Source organism: Papilio xuthus, unplaced genomic scaffold, assembly GCF_000836235.2.
Source record: "Papilio xuthus unplaced genomic scaffold, Pxut_1.1 DF827680.1, whole genome shotgun sequence".
Taxonomy (NCBI): Eukaryota; Metazoa; Arthropoda; class Insecta; order Lepidoptera; family Papilionidae; genus Papilio; species Papilio xuthus.
Genome location: NW_013530969.1, coordinates 5,758,585 through 5,768,493, shown reverse-complemented (window position 1 = coordinate 5,768,493; position 9,909 = coordinate 5,758,585).

Here is a 9,909-nt window from a genome sequence, read left to right as displayed (position 1 = left end):
TCCTGTTAAAATTGTAAAATAGGTTTATGTCTTTAACCTTAACATTTTTTGGTGTCTTTATAGTAATTCCCAATGAATTGTTAAATTAAAATCGCTTTTAAAAATCATAAAGACGATTTTTTTTAATCATAAGATGGCAAACGAGCGAGCGGCCACCTGAAATCGCTGAAATAGCGAAGTGACCGTTGCCCATATTGCAATTGCATATGCCTACCTTTAGTAATATCTGAATTCATAACCTCTTTCTGGAAGCTCTACATATTTAAGTTCTTATAAAAGTGTTATTATTGAATATATTCCAATGCATTTTATAATAAAAAAGTCGTAGAAATTAAATTTTGGTATACAAATAGAAAATGGAACGCGATTGTCAATGAGCTTTTACATTAAAAATGATTGTGTTTTATCTTTTCTTTGTTTTAAAAGTAAATTAAAGATCAGAGATGAGTTCGATGATAATTATATCAACTGTCTCTTTGTCTGCGTCCTCTTTACTTACTAATTAAAATAGGTACAATCTTTTTGGCTGTTAATTTCGAAGTGTATATTTTTTACAAAGGAATTTCCTTAATTAATAATATTAAAATTTTCTTCAAGTTAAACTTGTGGGTACTACGTACATATCTTAAAGAATCTGCCGTCCCAAGGCCAGCCGGTGACGGCTCGGTCAACGAGTTTTATCACTATTCCGGTCACAATTTAAATTGAACAAAAGTATAAAGATAAAAAAGCTTCGTACGTTCGCTTTGTCTCTTGTCGTTTATACATTGTAATAATGACAAGATATAACATAAATTATTTACATATCGTTACACGCAGAAAGGCTTTATGGCCATAAAGAGAGTTGCTTAATGAAGATTTAAAATTAGAAAGATGACCGTAAGTTTGACTCTAGACAGTTGAATTCTATGTTATAGAGGATTAAAAATAATCGAAATCTACATGCGTGTGTTCGGATATTTTATTTATATATAAGTTTATATTTTCATACTGCCTTTACTTATTAAAACATATAAGGTTTAATTGAACAATTCTCTACCGCAAATGTTAAATTAAATTTACATACCCTTGGTTTCTGAGACCTCTATTGAACATATCGTTATCATTGTCATTGTCGTTGATAAAACGGAGATAACAATATGTTTTAAACTACTATTTTGATCTCAGAAACTCACGGTTAATCGTATTATTGTAATACAAAGTTACGACAATGATTCATATAAAATAAAAACAACTATTTAAGGCAAAAAATAAATATCAATAATAAAAAATGCAGCAAAAACATGACTTGTTAATGTCATCTACCAGGTGTCTTGATTAGTCTAAAGAATGTATTGCGGAGATGAATCATCCTTTTGACTTGTCTTGCATCCTCTGCTATTTTAATGGCTTTAGAAAAAAGCTCTTCATACACTTAATATGGTTTTAATATCTTTAAAGTTAATGTATTTATAATCCCGGATATTACCTATTATCTTACTAATATTATAAATGCGAATGTTTGGATAAATAGATGGATGTTTGTTTGTAGGTATCTCTAGAACAACTGCATGGATCTCGCTGACATTTGGCATAAATGTAGAACAAAGTCTGCAAGAACACATAGGCTACTATTTAAGTTTTTTTTTAATTTCCGCGCAGACGGAGTCTCGGGCAACATCTACTATTCATTAAAAAGACTACAACGCATATTAAACTAACGATATTGTTTTTCTGTATGATTTTGTTTTCTTCTGAACCATCAAAGGAAGTTATTTTATTATAAATAGCTCTTGATTAAGAATGAACGAGGAAACGAGGTTCGATTGTTATTCTCAACCGTTGCATTTGAGGATTAGTGAGTCGAGTTTTACGTAACCCTGTCATTCACCCAAAAGGCATCTTTTGAAGATTCATTTCCGCCTATGCCGAATAAAGATTAAACTTTTATATGTCTGTACTCGAGTAAAGGTGGTTCAGAAGTAAAAATGTTATAGGAAAACAGTAAGAATAATATATGACAAAAAAAAATTAGTCCCACCACTTTCCCACGTTGTGCATTTGCAGGGAGTACTAAAATGTATTTACACATTAGTTAAGGAGTTGCACAAGTACACATTTTGTTATGTAAACTTAGCATAGTCCGAAAAACTCATCTGACCCGATGAGTATTAGTGACACTAAATTTAATTGTAAAAATTAGCGTCTCCTTTTTATGACAGCAAATGTCACAATATCTGGGACTGAACCTGTCTTGGAATTTCTGTATTGTGTCTGATTTTGTATGCCTTAGTAAGTTTTTCATATTTTCTGACATAGCTAACCGTAGTAATATCGCCTCTCACCACGCCAGATAAGTTTGCCGCACTATATGTGAACATTCTGGCGTTACAATGAGAAAGTGCAATAACATGTTACTTCTTGCAATTGGTTAGAAACTTGTGAATGTGTTTATAAAGATATGTAAAATGTTTATTTATGCTAAATGCTAATATTAAATTGTCTTTACCAATCTAATATCTATTACGCAAAAAATATTTTCTAACACTTTTATTTTAAATGAGTAAAAAAAAACGTTCAAATCAGTGAAAATCTTAAAAGTTACGGTGGATTATTCACAAGATATCTTTGGATGGATAGATGTATGGATCTGTTGCCACGTAATTAAAATAATTAATTTTATTCATTCTACGCGGACGAATTCGATGGCAACACCGAATTATTTTGAAGGCTAAGATAAATTAGGAACTTTTTTTGCTAAATCACTAATGTATTTCCTCAAACGTTTTCTAATATTCTATGCGTTTAGTGGCAATGATACGAGGATAAATGAATCAATGATAATAATCTAAGGTCAAGAACTAAGATTCGAATCTTAATTAAAATGGATATCGAATAAATCTTCTAACTTTGAAAACTAAGTAAGATGGACATTTTTGTTGACATCGACAAAACCTCTTAGTTTTGTTCCATTATTAAGTGTGACTTATATGCATTTTTATCTATTGATGTTCATCATCATCAGCTCACTATACGTCCCCACCGAGGAGCTCGGAGCCTACCCTAAGGGGTACGGTTTGGTTGACTTCATACATATCTTAGAATTTCTTATGTGCAGGTTGCATCACGATGTTTTCCTTCACCGTAATAACGTCGGATAAATATACATATGCAAATCGGAAATCGAAAGACACATTGGTACATGGCGGGATTCGGACCCAGGACTTGCAGATTGCAAGTCAAGTGCTTGACCCCTGTGCCACCGATGCATCGACAAAAGATACAGCCATATAAATAATAAGCCAGATAAAGCTACGACAAAAGATATAATCTGGTAATTATGAAACTCATTATCCATAATAAGGGTTATTTTATCCATGAAAGCGTTTTCTTCTTTGTAATTTTCGCCGTGCAATTTCCTTTCGTAAAATCAAAGTAAAGAGAAAATTATGAAGACAAGGCTACGCTAAACATTTTGACAAATTAATCTCTACATTGCTTGTAATTCATCTAAAACTAGTTGTCGCCGGCGACTCCGTCCGCGTTTAATTAAAATAAACAACATTATTAGCCTATGTGTTCTTCCAGACTATGTTCTACATCTATGCCAAGTTTAAGCAAGATCCATTTAGTCGTTTATATGGGAACAAGAAAAGAGTCGTTTTTAGGGTTTTTACGGCAATTATTCGATTTTTTCTCACCTTTTAAACCTTCCCTAGACCTTCACGAACATTTCAAGACCAAGATTAGATAAATCCGTTCAACCGTTCTGTAGTTTTAGAGACTAACAGCGATTGATTTTTATATATACAAATTATTATTATACGCCAAGAAAAATATCACATTCTATTGATTCCCGGCTAATTTAAATTCTATTACATTGATCAAGTACTTATGTAGATCGAAAATAAGCAATAAAATATCGTCATTTTTGTCTCCGTTAAAGTAAAAAGAATTGCAAAGCAAATTCTAAAACGACGCAGACGTAAATATAAAGTTAACCACGAAAGGAAATATCATAAACTTTGTGGAACGTTTTACGCGACTAATATTAGACAAATTCAATCTTATGCTAACGTAATAAGAGCTAAGAGAATTCCAAAGGTTTTACCTAAGTTAAGGGAGTCTTTAAAACACTGTGTTTTATTGTTATGCCACCTGTCTGGTAGAGAGATATGGAATGAATCTTAGAATATATTTACTTTACGGTATATCAAATTTTAATTTAATAAAGGTTTAAAGGAAGAAGGGCTATCAACATTTATAGCTGTCTCTCATGCGGAATTTTAAAAAAAAGTAGGCTATGTGTGCAGCCTTCTAACAAACATCAACCGGGAACGTACGAAACATCCATCGTAAAATATCGCATATATAATAGTTTTAGACGTTAATAATTAGAAGACTTTGGGGCGAATGGCGCGCTTTCATTACAAAGTCAACTGACATAATGATTTAAAAGCGTCAATAGCCTAATGGTTAAGGATACGGATTTCCGATCACGAGGTCGGGGGTTCGAATCCCGCCATTCAACTATTGTCGTAAACCATATCCACACCATAGCACAAGCCTAGAGCTTAGTTGGAATGGTAAAAGAAATATTAGTAAATTTACAAAAAAAATCTGCTAATATTTTATATTAAAAAAAAGTGTTGCGCCAGTACACCGGCACAGTATCGGATTTTCTTCGTAACTTAACTTCGTAACTTAGTCTACTCAAGTTACAAAGTATGAAAACATTGTAGATCCAAGTCAATCAAATAACGGTCACAAAATTTGTTCGCCTGTTTGCAGGTTGCAACCAAAACTTTTACCAATATAAAACTACATAAAAGTTGATATGTTTAATATAAACTTATCAAAATACATGCGTATGGCATTTCAGCGTCTCTGAAAGTAGATAACCATGATTTTAATTAACTTACTACCATATTTACAAAGCTAATATGGTGACAAATTAAAGCCTCTGCGGCAGTTAAACACGTTACTTGTACCCGGTATTCAAACGAACTTATCGCTATGGGATAACAATTCTCTTAGTTTCAGGTCAAGGTGGCGCCACAATCGTCAATTGCTAAAACTGTGAGAGTTTCCCAGGCCTCTTGTGTTGGTGCGTAAGTTTACTATGATTTAAAAGACAAGCCATAAAATTACTATTTTATATACTGTACGTTAATTAGTTATTGTGGAAGGTCTTTGTGACGTTTCCTGCAAATCATGATTACGTTTTCTCACTGCATTAATCAATTACGCTTTCCGATTTGCAAAATTGGATTGAAAATAATCATTGGCAAACGAGTCAGCGGCCACCTGAATTCGCCGAAAATGCGAAGCCCGGTGTCTATAAACCGCAATTGCAGATGCGTTGCCAACCAATCGACAGAGGAGGAGACGCACAGAAAGAGGATATTTCTTCTCTGTCAAATTACCCATTACATCCTTTGCTTATAAGAAAAGTGTGGAAAGGAATAGAGGATTAAACTAGAGATTATCATGAGATAATCTAGCATTAACGATACACTAGACAAATACATTATTTTTTAATAATAGTTTTGTATAACATTATAGAATTATGGAAATATGAAAATGGTTACACAAAAAAGAGTTTGATTCAAAGCATTCGATATTTCAATTATTCCAATTATTTCGGTTATAAATTCTAACGTAATGGTATCAATAGACCTTACAAAAACTAACTCTTTCCAAGCTCGCACGGTATTGTTGCTAATTTTGACATTTTAATAACAATAGCGTGCAAGTTTCATACTGTATTTACAAGAATTATCAGGAAAATTGATATGTAATCGAGTTTACCGAATATCCATTTTTTTTGCATTGTTAATTTCAACAAATAAACAGTCTGTTGCGTTGTACGTGGGAGAGAATTTTTTTTAGTCGGGTCAAATAATGTAAAGCTAAATCGATATGACCTCTGCACATCGCATTAAAGATCTCAGATGACCTCGCGATGCGCCATAACATTTAGAAAGGAGGGAACGGCGACGGACCTTGCGTGGACTAGCCCGTTTTTCAAAACTAGGGCAATTTGAAAGTCCAACGATGATATAAACAATCAATGTTTTGTTTGACCACTTTATTCTTAATCGGAATCTTAAATAAACGCAACTTCATCGTAGAATGCTCTGACGGCGTCCATTACGGTTTCTAGCCCAAGAAAACCATAAAAAAATGTATTTTTCGTAATATCTTCTTGTATAAAAATGATTTCATATTAATGCTTAGGCATGCTTACTACATTCCCTGGTTTATTAAATACTAGCTGTCGGCCGCGACCCCGTCTGCAAGGTATTAAAAAAAAACTAAATTTGTAACCAATGTGTTCTTTTAAACATGACATCTGTTGAGCCGTTCTATAGATATCTTCTAACATCCATCCATACATCCAAACATTCGCATTTATAATATTAGTAAGATAAGTTAAATGTACATTTACATTATTCAGCTACATAAATATACCAACAATATTTCATACTAATATATTTTGAATCCTTCACCTTTTCAGGTTCAAGGAGAAGATAAATGAGTTACAAAGAGTCTGAAGCGTCAAGATTATCAGCCATGATACATATCTTGACACAATAAATATGTCTTGACTGTCCTACCCTCGTCATTCGTATATTTTATGCTACAATACAGAATAGAATAATTTATATGTTACGATAAAAATGCGAAATAACTATTCTATTGTGCATTCCTTTCAAATATTTGCTAGGTTTTTGGTAGCGCCTGACATTATTTTTAATTTTTTGTTTAAGTAAAATTGAATTAAACAAATGATTAGGCGCTTGCAGAAAAATCAGTTTTACTTAAAAAGCCTTTAGTATGTGATCAATCTAGTAGTTTGTTCGCATACGATTTACCTAGCTAGATGTTTCTCATCTTTCAAATTAAATTAACCTAATACACTTATATCCAGATGATTAAAAGAAAATATGCTTAACAATTCTTTGTTATAGCGTACATTTCGCCTATAAATGGATTCTTAACGGGCCAAGGTTTACCTGGCGTACGGTCGTTAGATTTTACGAGGATACATTTACCTTAAGTCACGTTAGGTTCAATAAAATCTTTTCAATGACACCACAACGCTCTCACCTGAAAAGATTTACCTGAATAAACCGGATTCTATTACACATAAATAGACAGGGGTTTTTTGTAACACCATTTGCTGTAAGACGGTATTTCCTTTATCCTTTTATTCGCAACACTTTTTTAACATATTCATTTCTTATTAGATGTGTAAATCAGCTCTGAATCGATTCAAAAGCTCATCTCATAAATTATTGAACCATTAAGGCAACAACTAATTTGGCATATCACGGCTCAATGCGATGTACTATGCGAACTGACGAGCCTCGAACCAGCCGGTGAGCCTTAGAGTGACTATTCATGCGCTTGCTATTCGCAGACGGCGCGCTTTACATCTCATACTGCCTGGTGACTCGCAGCTCTCAACTCGGAACACAAACCATAACTCTATGATGATATAAATGGAGCTGAGCTTCGCCCGTTTACTGATTCCCTTCCCAGATGTACAATATGAGCTGATCTACAGGTCAGAGATTTAATTTTATTATTTCGCCTTTAAACAATATTTCGAAGGTAATTGTTCGTACCCTACGGTGATCAATAGTTTCATACAATGTTTTGGTATACGTGTTTCAATATTGGGAACCCATTTAGTACCTAATATTAAACAAAGAAAACGTGGATATTAGGTAAGTCTTGTCAGAGTGAATCCGTTCACAGTAAATTAAAGTATCAGTTATCGTTCATGATAATTAACCAACAAAGATTAATTTTCATTATTCTAATTGGTATTGTCAATTAAAAAGGTAATTCGATATTCATAAAACTAGTTGCAAAACATCAGGAAATAGATATTGCTAATTTATTTTTAAAGCCATTCTCCGTCAATGCTGCTTTTTATTAGATTTTTTTCTCTTTTTATAATCAAATTAATTCTTTGTAGTAAAAATACATTCTTTTCATTACTTTGCGTAGTATTTGTTAATATTCTACCAAACTTAAATACTTTTATCTGCCGTATGAATTTTCATTTTTAGAAAAACAATAATGTATTTACGTAACAAACAAGAGACAAAGATAGGAATATCGAATAACATTCGAAATGCAAAACTGTCCAGTGGGGAATACTATAAATAGAAACATACATGTCCACCAAATAATAACTCTACACGTGCCCACTGCCCCCGCTTTATTCGACATTTCCTATTCAAGTCTGACAAGAGATATGCTTCATTCAACATGGATTCAACGAATTCACTCAATCGTAATATCTAAATTCTGAATAGTACAGCTAAATTTACTTCCAATTATATCAGTTAAGTTATTTGCTAAGGTAATAAGAAAATATATTTCAAAATTACAAGATGGTGTACCAAACATTTCAATCTATCAAAGGGTACATATATCGTAGGTTTCTGAGACTACAATCCGCGTTTAAAACATATTGTTACCTCTGTTTTGTCAGGCATCACGATATGTTTCATCTTTCGGTCTCAGAAACCAACGGTTAAGTCTATTTAATATACTATATTTATCTACAATAAACAGTGTTTTTTGAATAAAACCTTTTAGTAAATAATGAAAGTATAATATAATATTCAATTTAGAGTTTACATGAACCCGCGTTAATTAGTGAAAAAAGTTTGCCAGAGACCTTAACGAAAAAATCGGTAAACTCTACTAAATTCTTTAAAATCAGAATCAGATGATGATCAGTGTTCATCTGTCCAATGCTAGGCTTAACCCTTTCCAAATGCCTTCTACATTACGCGGTCCTCCGCCTTCTCCAAGGTCTTCCCGCCGTGCTCACTAAGTCGTCATTCCACTTGGATAAGATTAAATAAAAACTAATTTTAGTGACATACAGAAGCGTTTAAAAATCATTCATGAATGTTTGTTTAGATTACTCAAAATCTGGATGACCGGTATTTTTTTTTAAATTGTGTTTTATGGAAATTATATTTAAGTACGAATTACTAATAAAATTATGAAATATGAATAATATTGTTCGATCTTACCGATAGAAAAAGTTAAGTTTATGTTTAAGTTGATTATCGATAAAACACGAATAAAATGACATTTTATATAAATGATTCCTAGCTAGATCGATTTATCGCTCCCGAAACCCCCTATATACTAAATTTTATGAAAATCGTTGGAGCCGATTCCGAGATTCCAATTATATGTATATACAAGAATTGCTCATTTAAAGATATAAGATTACGGTATACTAAAAACGGTTTAACCATTCATATGAACTTGTTATAAATTTAAAAAGTGAAAAATGGAATCCAACTTCAAAAGAATACGACTTCAAAGCGGGGTCAAGTTTCCCTGTAGTATGGAAAATATTTTATAGGTAATTTTCTTTGAAGTTTGATGCGGTGTTAATATTTTAGCAAAAAAAATATTATTAAAACTGAAAATATATGTCATGCGTTATTTAAACGATTACTGTTACTTGCATTTTAATTTGTAATTATTTATATACAAACTCTATCATTTATCAAACAATTTTGTGGTATCTTTTAACAAATACACAGATTAATATTAAACTAGATGTAACTTAGCTTTGATGTATTATTTGTAGGTGAAATCATTTTTATTAACATTTTATTAAGTCAACATCTAGTGCGCCCAACCTGGAAAGGGAGATGATGCTTTAGCGTCCAAATTTGTTAATAAAATTTTGTTAATAATTCTTTTTTTTTTAATTTAATTATTAAATAAATAAATAAATAAAACGAAATAACATTTATTCCTTTAAATATTACAACACAATTAGCAAAGACATCATCACAATTAATTATAAAGAAATAACACATAATAACATAACAATTAATTAGAAACAGCAAATATTTATAAAGAGTGCAATGCTGACCG